Below are 13,674 nucleotides of genomic sequence, written 5' to 3'. Positions count from 1 at the left end.
CTCCAATTTCCCTTTCAGCTCATGATTGAATCACTCTTCCCATTTTGTTTTTGTGCGAGATATAAATGGACATTTGTTGCAATTCATTGATGTGCTGACGGTATTTTGACCATTGCCGTTTTGCTGTCTTTCCCTTTTAATAAAGTTGTGTATTTCATCATGGGCAACTCGCACTACATATCACTACAACTTCCTCTATTTAGGTTCAAGAATCTAGCTTCAGAATCTACTACCTAATTCCCCAGCTTGATGAAGAATTCTCGTACATTATCGTTTTTCCACTTTGAGGGACCTCTCCCAACTACATCACCAAATATTTATTTCTCATCACATGATACTGAGTTTACAATGGCCTGTTCTCTAATTGATTTCTCAAAGTAATGTTCAGAAAAACATGTCAGAAGAGAAAAACCGAGTTAATGATTTGTTTATGAACTTGCCATCTTTTTTTTACTGCACGAATTATCTAATGAATTACTTCCCCTTTCAACCACAGCTAATCTAAAGAAGAAGAAAAATGAAGAAATGCATTTAAAGTAAAATCTTCCATATCTGGAGAGAACATATAATCTTCTTTCTTCCCTTGTCATCTTGAGATCTCTGCCTTGAGGCTGGTTTAACTGTGAATTTCATAACCCTTCCGGGAATTGTATGTGAAGGGAAATTTTGAATGATTCCCAAAGAGAACAAGGATTTCAAGTTGTGACATTGGTAGCAATCTGATCCACGAACAGCTGATCTAATTGTTTTTACAAGAACGGTGGATTGATGTGAGAAAAGTCATATACATGCATTGTGATGGCTGAATTCTTTTGATCCTGTTGATAGAAGGGACAAAACTCGATCCGTTTCAAAGTAAAACTGGAATATCTGTCATGTTTGCAGACTGCCATGTTGACAGAATTTACAGATTGATGTTTGACATGGTAAGCTGAGTCCTGCACACATAGCAAATGCAGAGGAATCCAGAACTAACATTTTAATCCAAAGATTCTGAATTAGAGAGTGCGGCTTCATCTGGTATACTAATGTAATATCCTTCACAAAGTCATATATATATGCTGCAAATATGTGAAGAAAATTGAAAGTGATGAAAATAATTAGTACATCAAGTGTGAAAGAAAGGGTTCATTTCACATGTCACTGCCTTTCGACATATCATGAACGATCATTGACCTTCAACATTAATACTGTCACCCTATTTTTGACCACTGAATTGAATGGTGAATACTTCCGGTATTTTCTATTTTATTCAAGCTAAGATTGCTTATGTGCTCAGCTCAACAATTTCGGTTCAACAAAGGCACAAAAAGAACAGGAATATACAAATGAAAAAAAAAATTATCAAATACATTATTAAGACAACGAACTGAAACTCAGAAACAAAAATCGGCTATTGGAAATCTAGGCTTTTATCATTTTTACTTATTCTAAAACTTCTGTCCAGCATTGATTTGATCCATTATTAAGACAACAAAGTGCAAAACCAATACTTTCACAAATAAGCATTCAGAAAGTTACACCTAAACAGCTGCAAAGTTTTCTCCTACTTACTGCAAGTTTCCTTGTACGCCTGAAATTCTGGATGAAAATCAAGGCAAAATATAAGCTTCACAAATTCAAGAATCAAACATGATTGAATGATCGAGTTTAATTGTTAGTCTTAAACATGTGTTACAGACATTGAATTAATATTTCTTGTAAAAACAGAATGCCTACCTTTTTCCCATGATTTGATGCTTGAGATTGTAATGCAGTAAATAACTGGGTTTTTTGCATTTAAATTACAATACATTGGCTTTCGGTAGTCGTATATTTTGTTCCAAAACAATATTAGCTTTATCAATATTTTTGTCATAGGTGTGATTTGCCATACTTCGTTTCCCTCAAATGCAATGCCCTTCATGATTTGTTTTTTGAATTAACAAACTGAGAAGGAAAAGAAAAAGCTGCTGTTTTGATTTCATTGCCAGCAAACTGCCTGATATCGGGTGATAGTTTTAGGCCGACAAACAAAAAAAGAGTTCAGATAATTTGACTTTATTCATAGATTGTAAAGAGGACAATTCCATGATTTTGACGCAACAACAGTGAATAGATAAAAACCGAAAGAACTGCAGATGTTGCAAATCAGAAACAAAAACAGAAGTTGCTGGAATAACTCAGCAGGTCTAGCAGCATCTGTGAAGAGGAATCTCAGTTACCGTTTCTGGTCTGGCGCAAAGATCACAGGACCTGAAAAGTTAACTCTGATTTCTCTTCACAGATGCTGCCAGGGAAGAAGATATGTCTACCACTAAAGATGGGACAAGACTTAATTTGAAATTCAGAAAGTGGTATATGCATCGTTCTTCCAGACAAAAGAGTTGAGAAACTGTCGAATTGAGATTGGATGAGTGACTTCAATGCACCTGCAATATTGCCATACTCTAATTGCAGTGTGGATCTGGTGGGAGTGATTCAACTTAACATCACTGGTAAGCGGGAGTTTGCTAGAAATGCCTGCTAGGGAATATTTTTAAACGTTCTGAGCATTTATAGACTTGGAGACTTAGAGGCAAGTGGATAGTTCTCGCATAACTATTAAATGTATATCTTCTAATTAAGAGACATTTAAGGGCCACGCATTTCTAAACTTGAAACTTTCCTCTTGAGGAAATGTGACAAATACTTAGTTACTGAATATGACAACGAGGCTGTTGATGATCAGTGGTTAAACGATTACAATAAATTTAATAACAACATTGCCGAATTAGAATTTGTCTTAATGAGCATGGTTCTTTCAAATAATCAAATAATAGACTTTGGCATTGAGTTAACTTCTTTTTAGTTTTAACTAAGAGAGTCAGGGCAATTCAGTAGAGGCCTAGACTCAAAGCCATACACGGCAAGTTGTGGAATGAAAGTGCAACTCGTCACCTGGAATACTAAGTAATAAATGATATTTTAAAATGACTAACTGTTGTGAAATCCCATTTCTGTCCTTCGTGGGTTTGGTCGTCATGTGATTTTAGATCCATTCAACTAAAACAAAAAAAAACCTGTGGATTGTAAAAATCTGAGACATGAACAAAATTTTCAGGAAAAAACGCAGCAGATCTGATATCTGAAAAAAAAGGCTATACAATTCGCGTAGAGAGAGACTTATGTTCTAACCACAGATGAGACTTTATTTGATAGTGAAACTATAATTTGTGTCGCAACGCAGCAGATCTGACAGCACCTGTGAAAACAAAACAGGCTAAACATTTCGCGTGCCGAGAGAAACTTATGTTCTCACCACAGATGCTGCCAGACCTGCTGCATTTCTGCACAAATTATACTTTTCACCATCAAATTAAAATCTTTGGCTGACAAGGTCAATATTCTATTAATTTATAAGGTAAAAATTTGATTGTGTTTCTTTTCATTCAGTGCATATGAATATCCTAGTCACCGCTGGCATGTATGAGAAAGCCATAATTATAAGTGAATGAGAATTTGACACCCATGAAGCATCATTTTCAGAAGTACAAAAACAGAGTTAATATGTCAGCTTGAATTTGCACATATTCAGTGGCGAAAATGTCTGGAGCCAGTTTATTTTCTTTTACACAATCTGGCAATTTTTTAACAACTGTGAATTTTCCTTCGATTGGCGAAGTTTCTGACATTGGTTTGGTCAGATGTGCATTACTCCCTGCAGATTATTATTCAACATCTCTGGATTGTCAGCCCATTACTATGACCATTTGCCTATACTCAAAGCGTGCCGCTGATTATGGAACATATTTGTGGCAATAATATAAATGTGGAAACTAGTTTAATCATTCCTCCAAATCATAATATTCTCTTTAGTTCCACGAGTTTGAAACCAAAGTGGAATTTAGCCCGTGCTAACAGCATCTAAAATTCTTGCTGAGAAAAGAGTTGCAAAATGGAAATCCTGATTATTGAGCTTTTTGAAGCAATGAATTTCTAAATAAACTACCTTTCACGTTATTTTTCAGCTTCTCTTCTGTTAAGGAGTAAGAATTCGGCAATCAAGTTGGAAGTAATTTAAAATATTTGATGTTATATTGGTAGATCTTGCAAAAAGTCATGCTAAAGGCAGTAAAACACCAAAAGACATAATTGCAAAGGATTAACACAAAAAATGCTGAAGCCTGTAAAGATTATGACATACGGACTGAAACGTTTTCTCTTCAGTTTGTATATCTTCAAATTTTGTGATGCATTCACTGTTCAGTGTGTTACACATAGCTTTGAATACAATGTGATCTTTGATCTTAGTCGGTTCATTACAGCTTGTATTTTGGTCTTGAAACGTATTCGGTTCCCATTCAATGTTGTTCATTTAGCACAGCCATTTAGCACAGTAATTTCACTTTAATAAGGCACTGGTTAAACATATTCAGGTGCACTGTGACAAGTGAGCATAAGATATCCTCATCGGCGTTGTGATGCTTCGACAACAGTGAAAATTATTGCTTTCGGGAATGCATTGAAAATGAAGTGAATTCATTCAGAGAAACAAAACAAATTCCAATTATTCTTCTAACGATATAATGAGGTCATGCGTGGAAACTGATGGATGAATCAGGGGTTTTAATATGACACAAAATAACTGAAAGAACAGTGTATGCTCAAAATCAAAACCAAAGCATAAAGACATAAGGTCATAGAGATATACAGCACGGAAACAACCCCTTCAGTCCAACCCATCCATGCCGACCAGATATCCCAAACCAATCAAGTCCCATTTGCCAGCACTTGGTTCATATCCATCCAAACGCTTGCTATTCATATGTCCACCCAGATGCCTTTTAAATTTTGTTTTTGTACTAGCCTCTACTACTTCTTCTCGAAGCTCGTTCCAAACACACACCACACTCAACGTGAAAATGTTACCCATTAGGTCCCTTTTATATTTTTCTCCTGTCATCCTGAACCTATGCCTTCTAGTTCTGGTTTCTCCCCCATCCCAGGTAAAAGATCTTCACTGTTTATTCTATCCATGTCTTTCATCATTTTACAAAACTCTATAAGATCACCCCTCAACCTCGGATACTCTAGGGAAAACAGTCCCAACCTATTCAGCCTCTACCTCGAGCCAAAATCTTCCAACTCTGGCAACATCCTTGTAAATCGTTTCTGAACCCTATCAAGCTTCACAACCTCCTTCTGATAAAAAAAAGCAAGTCAGAATTCCACGCATATCCAAAAGTGGCCTAAACAATGTAGATTCTGAAGGAGCAAAGACGGCCATTTATGGAGTGATATGCTCTTCCTGTCGGATGTGGGAGTTAAAGGAGAGTTTCCATGTTGCTGATGATTATGTCTGCAGTAAATCCGTTTGATTGTGATCACGTGGATCGGTTGGAACGACCGTTGGGGCAGTAAGGAATTTACAAGAGGTAGGGGTGTGATCGATGGCAGCTATAAGGAGGTGGGAAAGCGTCAGATGCAGTCAGGTAGATGGGTTAACCCCAGGAATTGTAGGAAGGTAGGCAGGTAATGCAGCAGTCTTCTGTGGCAAAGCATACATTTTAGGAAAACAAAAGTAGGCAAGTCTGGCTGCATTTGGTGTGAGAATATAGAGTTAATGTTACTGATCTAGTTAACCTGAATACAGGTCTGAAGAAGTTCTGAAGATGAGTAACTGCACTCGCAGCATTGTTATGAGTGTGAAGGCGTGTACTGTACCTTGAAGCGAGAGAGAGTAAATGCTGTTCTGAAATGAGAGTTTACAAGCAGCTGTCCTATAACTAACTAGCAGTCTCATGGTGAATAGGAAAATTAAAAATTAATAACATGTATCTGTGAAATGCATATCTTAGTTGGTTGTTGTTTTGACAACAATTCAAATGTAATCAATCAGCTTAAATTATACCTCAGGATAATAAAAATTAGAAATGGATTTATTGTTTTGTCAATCTTGACACAACGAGACCGTCACATGCTGGGTGTATTAACAAGGCAGGCATTTTGAAAGTCAGGAAAAAGTGAGGACTGCAGGTGCTGGAGATCAGATTCAAACTGGAAAAGAACACCTGTCAGGAAGCATCTGAGGTCCTGGAGAGTCGATGTTTCGAGCATTAGCTCTTCATCGGGAATGATCGTGTGGTCCAAGGGGGCTGAGAGATAAATGGGAGGAGGTTGTGGATGGGGCAAAGGTAGCTGAAAATGTGATAGGTGGATGAAGGTAGGGGTAAAGGTGATACATCGGAGAGGAGGGTGGAGTGGATAGGTGGGAAGAAAGATGGACAGTTCAAAAGGGCTCTGCTGATTTGGAAGGTTGGATCTAGGATAAGGGGGAGAGAGGAAATGAGGCGACATTTGAAATCCGCATTGATCCCGTGTGATTTGAGGGTCCCAAGGCAGAAGATGAAGCATTCTTCCTCCAAGTATCGAGTCTCAAGGTGGAGATGAGGCATTCTTCCTCCAGGTCTGAGATGTCTTGAACATCTCTACAACACACGCACTAAGCAAGCCAACTGCCTTTTGACTCACCCTCCAACTCCACCAAGGGCATGCAAGTCCAGTGTCTCCACCAATGCCAAACTCGAGTCACCAGGTGTCAGGTGGAAGAATGCCTCCTCTTCAGTATTGGGACCCTTCAAACATATAGGAGCAATGAGGATTTCACCAGTGTCCTCATTTCCCCTACCCCACCTAATTCCAGACCTAACCTTCCCACTTAGAACCGCTCTCTTGAAATGTCCTACTTAGCCATCTTTCTTCCCACTTGCCCACTCCACCCTCCTCTCAGACCTATCAGCTTCAACCCCACTTTCATCTGCCTATTGCTTTCCCAGGTGCATTCCCCCCAGCCCAACACCACCTCCAGTTTATCTCTCAGCTCTCTTGGGCCACCCACTCATTCCTGATAAAACGCTTATGTTAAAAATGTTGACTGCCCTGCTCCTTGGATGTTGCCTGACCGGGTTTGCTTTTTCAGCACCACATTCTTTGATTTTGAAAGTCAGCAACAGTAACTGTCGTTGAGAAAGTAATCGCCAAAGAAATACTCTCTTATCAAAGGTACGTTTTAATACGAAACATCTTCATAGTACAAAGAAAGAAGACGACCCAGGAAAATCCACAGCTGGAAGAACAAAGACACCAACGAAGACGGCCAGTGCATGGTTTTGAAATTAATTTGATGTAATTTCAATGACAGCTTTATTGGAACAGTATATTGTTTGGTATAATTAACTTTGGGGTTCACTGCCATGCCGTAGCAGCATGGTGACTCATGTCCGTTGTTTGGACAGATGTAGACAGATCCAGTTAGAGATTTGGACAGATTTGTACAGATTTCGGGTACGATATATCCCAGCAGATTTAAGCACTTGCCGATTAGTGTTCTACAACTTTACTAAAAAACGTAAATTATACTTGAGGCAAATGGAGTAAGAATATAAAGAAAGGGAAAAATAGCGCCACAAGAGAAGAAAGACAGAGAGAAAGGGGAGAGAGAAAAAAGGAGAGCAAGAAAGAGAGAGAATGAAAGAGAGAGAGAAAGACAGAGAAGAAAGAGTAAGATTGAGAGAAGAAAAAGAGAGAAGGTTCTTAGCTGAGCAAAGCGAAAGAGAGAGGATGGAGAAAGAGAAAGGGAGGAAGCATTTGAACTCCAGAAGTTGTGCATTAGTCAGGAAAATGAAGTTAACACGATGGAGATGAAGAGAGAAGGCAGTGATGTATACAAATATGTTAAAATATTGCCACAATTTGATGAGAAAGATGTTGAAGCCTTCTTTATTGCATTTGTAAAATTGGCTAGGTATATGGGGTGTTTAGAGAACTTGTGCGTAATGCTAGATCAGATTAAACTGGTAGACAGAAATAGGGAGATATTTTCAGCGTTGTCATATGATGGGTGAAACGGTTATGCAGCTGTCACACAAGGCATTTTGAGTGCATATGAACTAGTACTAGAATTGTATAGACACCTGTTCAGAAACATAAAGAAGGAATGAGGTCAGACGTGTGTTATGTTCAAAAGAATTAAACACAGTCATTTGAGAAATGCGTGCAGGCCCTAAAAATAGGTAAGATCTGTGAGGCTCTAAGAAAGATGATTCTGCTGGATGAGTTTAAAATCTCTCTTACAGAGGTGATAAGAACCCATGTGGCTGAACAAAAACTTCAAGAAGTGAGAAAAATAGCAGAGGCGTCAGATGGATATGCAATAGTTCATAAAGCAAATATCAGCTTCTGGCAAGAATTTCATCCTGTGAGGAATAGAAGTTGGGACTAAAACAAAAGACTAAAGCACACTGGCAGTAGTTTACCACGGGTTCAAGAAGAAGCCTAAAAGGGTGAAAAGTAAATGAAGGTCCTCATGGTTGTTTCCACTGTTTTAATGTGGGACACGTAAAGTCACGGTGCCTGTTGTTAAAGAAACACACTATGGAATACGCTCAGGTAAAATAGGCTAAGCCAGTGCCATAAGTGAAAGTGGTAAAGGAAGCCCGAAGAAAAGTCGAGGAGCTGCCAGGGAGTGCACGGCCTCGGCAGAGCCCGGGTATGGAGTTAGTGCCTGATCTCTATCACGACTTCACCCCTGTAGGTACACTTTACTAAGAAAGAATGGGGAAGATGGGATATAGATTATAATTTTGAGATATACGGGATGTAATTAGTTTCTAATAGTAAGTGTTTAACATATTTGTACTCTTTCTGAGCTGTTATCGGTGAGTGGCAATTTGTGAGACAGATGGTCAGAAATTTAGCGTTCTACTGGTAAGATCCGGTTGGAGTGCCAACTCAAGACTGGAGAAGTAAAAGTGGGAGTAATTGATAGAGTTACATTTCCAGGAACATAGTTTGCTCTTGGGAACGTTTTAGCAGGATCCAAGGTGGGAGTGACGCCCCTTGCTGTGGAGAAGCCATAGGAAGACCAGGGAACTGAAGAGTTAAAAGAAAAATACCCTGAAATTTTTCCAGACAGTGTAGTAATAAGATTCAAGACCGTATGTCACAGCACGAAGCAAAAACTAAAGAGAAAGACAAAGGATTTGAGCTTCAGTTAACGGGCACCCTGTTTAATAATGCACGAAAAACCTGAGCAGGAAAAGGTTAGGCAGAAGTGTTTAATCCTGAAAGGTGAATGGATCACAACAGAAAGACGAGACAATAATGATATATGTAGATTAATGCAAACTCAGAAAAGGAATCAGAATGTATTCCTGAGGGTTATTATCTTAAATATAGAATCCTAAGAAATACAGACCGCAGTAGGCTAGTGCAGAGAAGAAATAGGCAGATGCCCTTCAGATTGTGTTGCTTGTCGCATACAATCAGGGAGTGTTATGGGTAGCACCCGAATTTCCGGTAGCCGGTCACTCGGTGTAACAAAGAGTCAGGCAAAGCTTCAAAATTATTTCTATTTGACTGGACTGCACCAGGGTGTGGTTAACTTTTGCCGTACAAGTCATGCATGCCAAATGATAGGTACACCAAAGGCACTAATAAACCCAGCGTCTTTGTTGCCAATTTCTGCATTCGAAGAACCTCTCGCGCGATTTATGATCGATTTTGTAGGTTCCCTATGTAAAATTAAATGTGGAAACCAGCACTTGCTCAACATAATGGGTGAGTCCACCAGATTTCCAGAGGCAATTCCACTACCAGCAAAAAGGGTAATAGTGGTGTTAGTAGCTTTCTTTATGTGGTATCAGCTACACAGTGAGATTCAGTGAGACCAAGGGTCTAATTTTACTGGTGGGCTATTTAGATAAGTCATGGATAGCTTAGGCACACAGCATTTTAAATCAAGTGCATATCGTCCTGAATCGCACATAGCTTTAGAAAGGTGGTATCAGAACCTGAAGACCATGTTAAGAGTGTACCGTCAGGATGACCCGAATAATTAGGATTAAAGTATGCCATTCATAATGTTCACCATTTGAGATGCCCCAAACGAATCCACTTGGTTTACTCCCTTTGAGTTAATATTCGGATGTGAAGTGAGAGGGCCTTTAAAATTAATGAAGAGGAATTGAAGAACAAATTTCGAAGATCTCACAGTTAGATTATGTACCTGAGGTGAGGGAGAGATTTAATCGATAGGTGAGTTAGCTGAACAGCAGCTGAAAAGGGCACAGCATAGATCGAAGCAGGTGCAAGATGAAAGAAAATCCTCTGAAATTCAGACGTTTTCCTGTGGGGTGGTGAATTAGTTTTGTTACTAGTGGTTGGAGATTCCGTCAAAGCCAGGTTTAGTAGTGCCTTTAAATTGAGAAAAAGTTGAGTCATGTAAATGATCTAGTTACTGCTCCGCAGAGTTAGAAATCAAATCCAATTGTTTTGAGGTTTGATGTACCTCAAAATACGTTAGCAATGAGGAAGTCCTTGAGTATTTGGACAGGTTCGTGAACTACTTGTCTCAAGAACAAATAATCCAGTTGAAAGGTTTGTTGCAGTAGTATGAGGACATATGCAGGAATAAGGTGATGAGAAATAATATCGTTGTGCATGAGGTGGAAGTAGGGAGTGCTTTTCTGAGAAAACAATACCACTACAGTCTTAATCCTTTCAAAGCCACACAGGTCCAGAAGGAAGTAATGTTGAAAGAACGTATCACTGAACCGAGTCAGAGTGAGTGGAGTTCACCGCCCATGTTAGTATCCAAACCTGACTGGACTCACCGATTTTGTGTGGACTATTGTAAGGTCAATGCTGCATCAAAATCGGACCCATGCCCAACAGCAAGATTGGAGGACTGTATAAAGGAATTTGGACAAGCCACGTGCATCACAATGTTGGACTTAATGTATGGTTATAGGCAGGTACCTTTATCAGAGAAGGAGAAATGAGTTTTTGCATTAGTAACCACAAATGATCTATATTAATTCAAAGTGATGCCCTTTGGAATGAAGAACGAACTAGCCGCATGCCAAAGACTCATGAACAGGCCGGTCTTTTGATAAACAAATTGTGCAGTTTAGTGATGTAGTGATCTTCAGCGAGTTGTGAAAAGATCACATGAGAGTTGGTAGAACTCTCTGAACAATTATGAGAAGTGAAACACATAATAAACTTAAAGGAAACAGAATGCACAAAGGTAGTGGATAAGCTATTGTGAAATAACGTCGTTCATGAAAGATTAACACCAAGGAAAACCAAGACGAAGGTCATCGAAGAGTTTCCATGGCCATCCTTTCAGAAAGTGATGTTTCCATTTTTGATACAAAAGGGATTCTAGCAGAAGTTTGTTGCAAAATTCAGCAGCTTGGTGGCATGGCTAACAGATATACTGAAAAAGAACACAAAGTGTAAGTCGATAGAGAAATGCCAGGGGGCATTTGAGAATATTAAAGCAGTGTTAACTATCGCACCAGTTTTACCAACACCAATCTTTTTGAAAGTCTTCAAAGATGCAATTGATACTAGCGATATAGGAGTTTGACCTGTACTGCTCCAGAAAGTTGGTGATGGAATTGAACAGCAATTTTTCTTCATTTCAAAGAAACTCAACACCCACTCGAGAAAATACTCTACTATCGAAAATGAATTATTGAGTTTGTTATTGGCCTTGCAACATTTTAATGTTTATTTGATGTGCAAAGATCACAAACCTCTTAACTTCTTAAAATGATCTTAGCCAAGTATATGAGACTATTTCATTTGAGTCTTATGTTACAGAATCTTAATGTTCAAATTGTACATGTTGTTGTTTGTAAGAATGTGATAGCAGATGTGTTATTGAGGATTTAAAGGATAAAGTATAGATTAGATTGAATAGATGCAAATGCTATATATGTATATATCTTATATAATATATTTAATATATAAATGTGTGTGTGGCGAAATTAACATGAACTTATATTAATGACCAGTGTAATTTATTGTAATGTGATTAAGAATTAGAAGAAAAGAATCCATCTTTTTGCTAAGATAGTTTGTTTTATTAAGGGGGAGGTGTCATGAAGTGGAAGGCGTGGACTGTACGATTAAGAGAGAGTAAATGCTGTTCTGAACTAAAAGTTTACAAGCACGTGGCATATGAATAATTGGTAGTCTCAGAGTGTACGGAAAAAAATTGAAAATACATAACATTTAGGTGTGAAATACATACCTGAGTCTGTCACTGTTTCGACAATAATTCGAATTTAACTAATCAGTTTCAATTATGCCTTAGGATACTAAAACCCAGTCGAAATTCAATTCATTGTTTGGCTAACCTCGAAGCAATGTTAGGGGGATCCAATGTTGGCCGATAAAAAAGCTGGCAGTTTGAATGTTAGGCAGTGTAACTGCCATGAAGAAAGTAACTGCCATTGAAACACTCTCTATCAAAGATACGTTTTCAATTGAGACATCTTCACAGTAAAAAGACAGAAGACGACCCAGGGAGTTCTTTAGCTGGAAGAAGAAAGACAGTTACTGTATGGTTTTGAAATTAATTTCATGTAATTTTAATAAGTGTTTTCCTGGAACAGTAAAATACTTACAGAGTTGAAGGCAGATAATAAGTAGTTAAGAGAAAGGGGGCTTAGAGTTGTTGCTTAATGTTCACGTTATAATTTAAGAATACGTTTATATTATTTTCTTTCAACACAGGATTTTGGGAGTTCTCTGTCACTCAGATTACGATCCGATGTGAGATTTTCGGAGTGTTTGGTTTCACTAACAGATGAGTTCACCGCAGTATCGTAACAACATCAACCCTGCTTCTCTCCACAGATACTGCCTAACGTGCTGACAGTTTTTTTTTCCAAAAAAATCACATATGTGCTTGTTTGTGTGTGTGCATACTAAAGTCATTGTGCTGTGGAAAAGAATGGTACACAAAATGTATAACTTTCCGTGATTGCCAAAACAAGCACATGGGCCATAAGAAATGTTGGTTGTACTGTGAATTATTGTCATTTGCAGAACAGCCGAGTGAAGGCTGGATTTTAGAAATTCAACATCAATATTTGAAAGATTTTAGAATGCAAGTTTCAACAATATGACCTTAAAAGAGAAAATATTTGAACTGCCAATGCAACAAGGTCGGATACATGAGATGAGATGATAGATCTCTTGTTGATTGAGCCCTGATGAAAGATACAGACCTGAAACGCTAACTTCTCTGCTCCCCCGATGTCGCTTGACCTGCTGTACTTTTTCTAACTGTACCCTTTATCGACTCTGACTTTTCTAGTTGCCGTCCATTTCACCGATGTATGCTGGTAGGAAACGGGTTCCTTGCACTGTATTTGGGAAGGTATGGCAATATAGCTCCACGTCAGAATTGCAGTTGAAGTCCAGAGGCTGCTGCTTCGATTATGCAGTTTCAATGGCAGGAATGACAGATTGTTTATGTAACGGTAATAAACAGGTTGGTTTTCCATGGATTATGCTATGCTTTTTGAGTGCTGGTGGATGTGTAATCATCCAAACAAATCCACTGCATGCCTGACTTGGCCACTTTAGACGGCAAACTGTCACTAACACATAACTGATTTGACAGTCATCCTTATGGTCATAGGATTTAAATTGCAGGCAAGCATCCTTTTCTAGAACCAAAAGAGAAAATGCTGGAAAATCTCAACAGGTCTGGCAGCTTCTGTAAGGAGAGAAAAGAGCTGACGTTTCGAGTCTAACTGGCCCTTTGTCAAAGCTTTTCTAGACAATGTTGGCCAAAATCGACTGTGGGAGGAAATCGGAGCAACCAAATGATACCCATACACATAGAGGGAA

This window comes from Chiloscyllium plagiosum, unplaced genomic scaffold, assembly GCF_037043375.1.
Source record: "Chiloscyllium plagiosum isolate Xiang-an unplaced genomic scaffold, Cpla_swu_hap1 HiC_scaffold_38, whole genome shotgun sequence".
NCBI lineage: Eukaryota > Metazoa > Chordata > Chondrichthyes > Orectolobiformes > Hemiscylliidae > Chiloscyllium > Chiloscyllium plagiosum.
The sequence above is the reverse complement of the archived record's forward strand: the minus strand, read 5'-3'. Positions refer to the sequence as shown.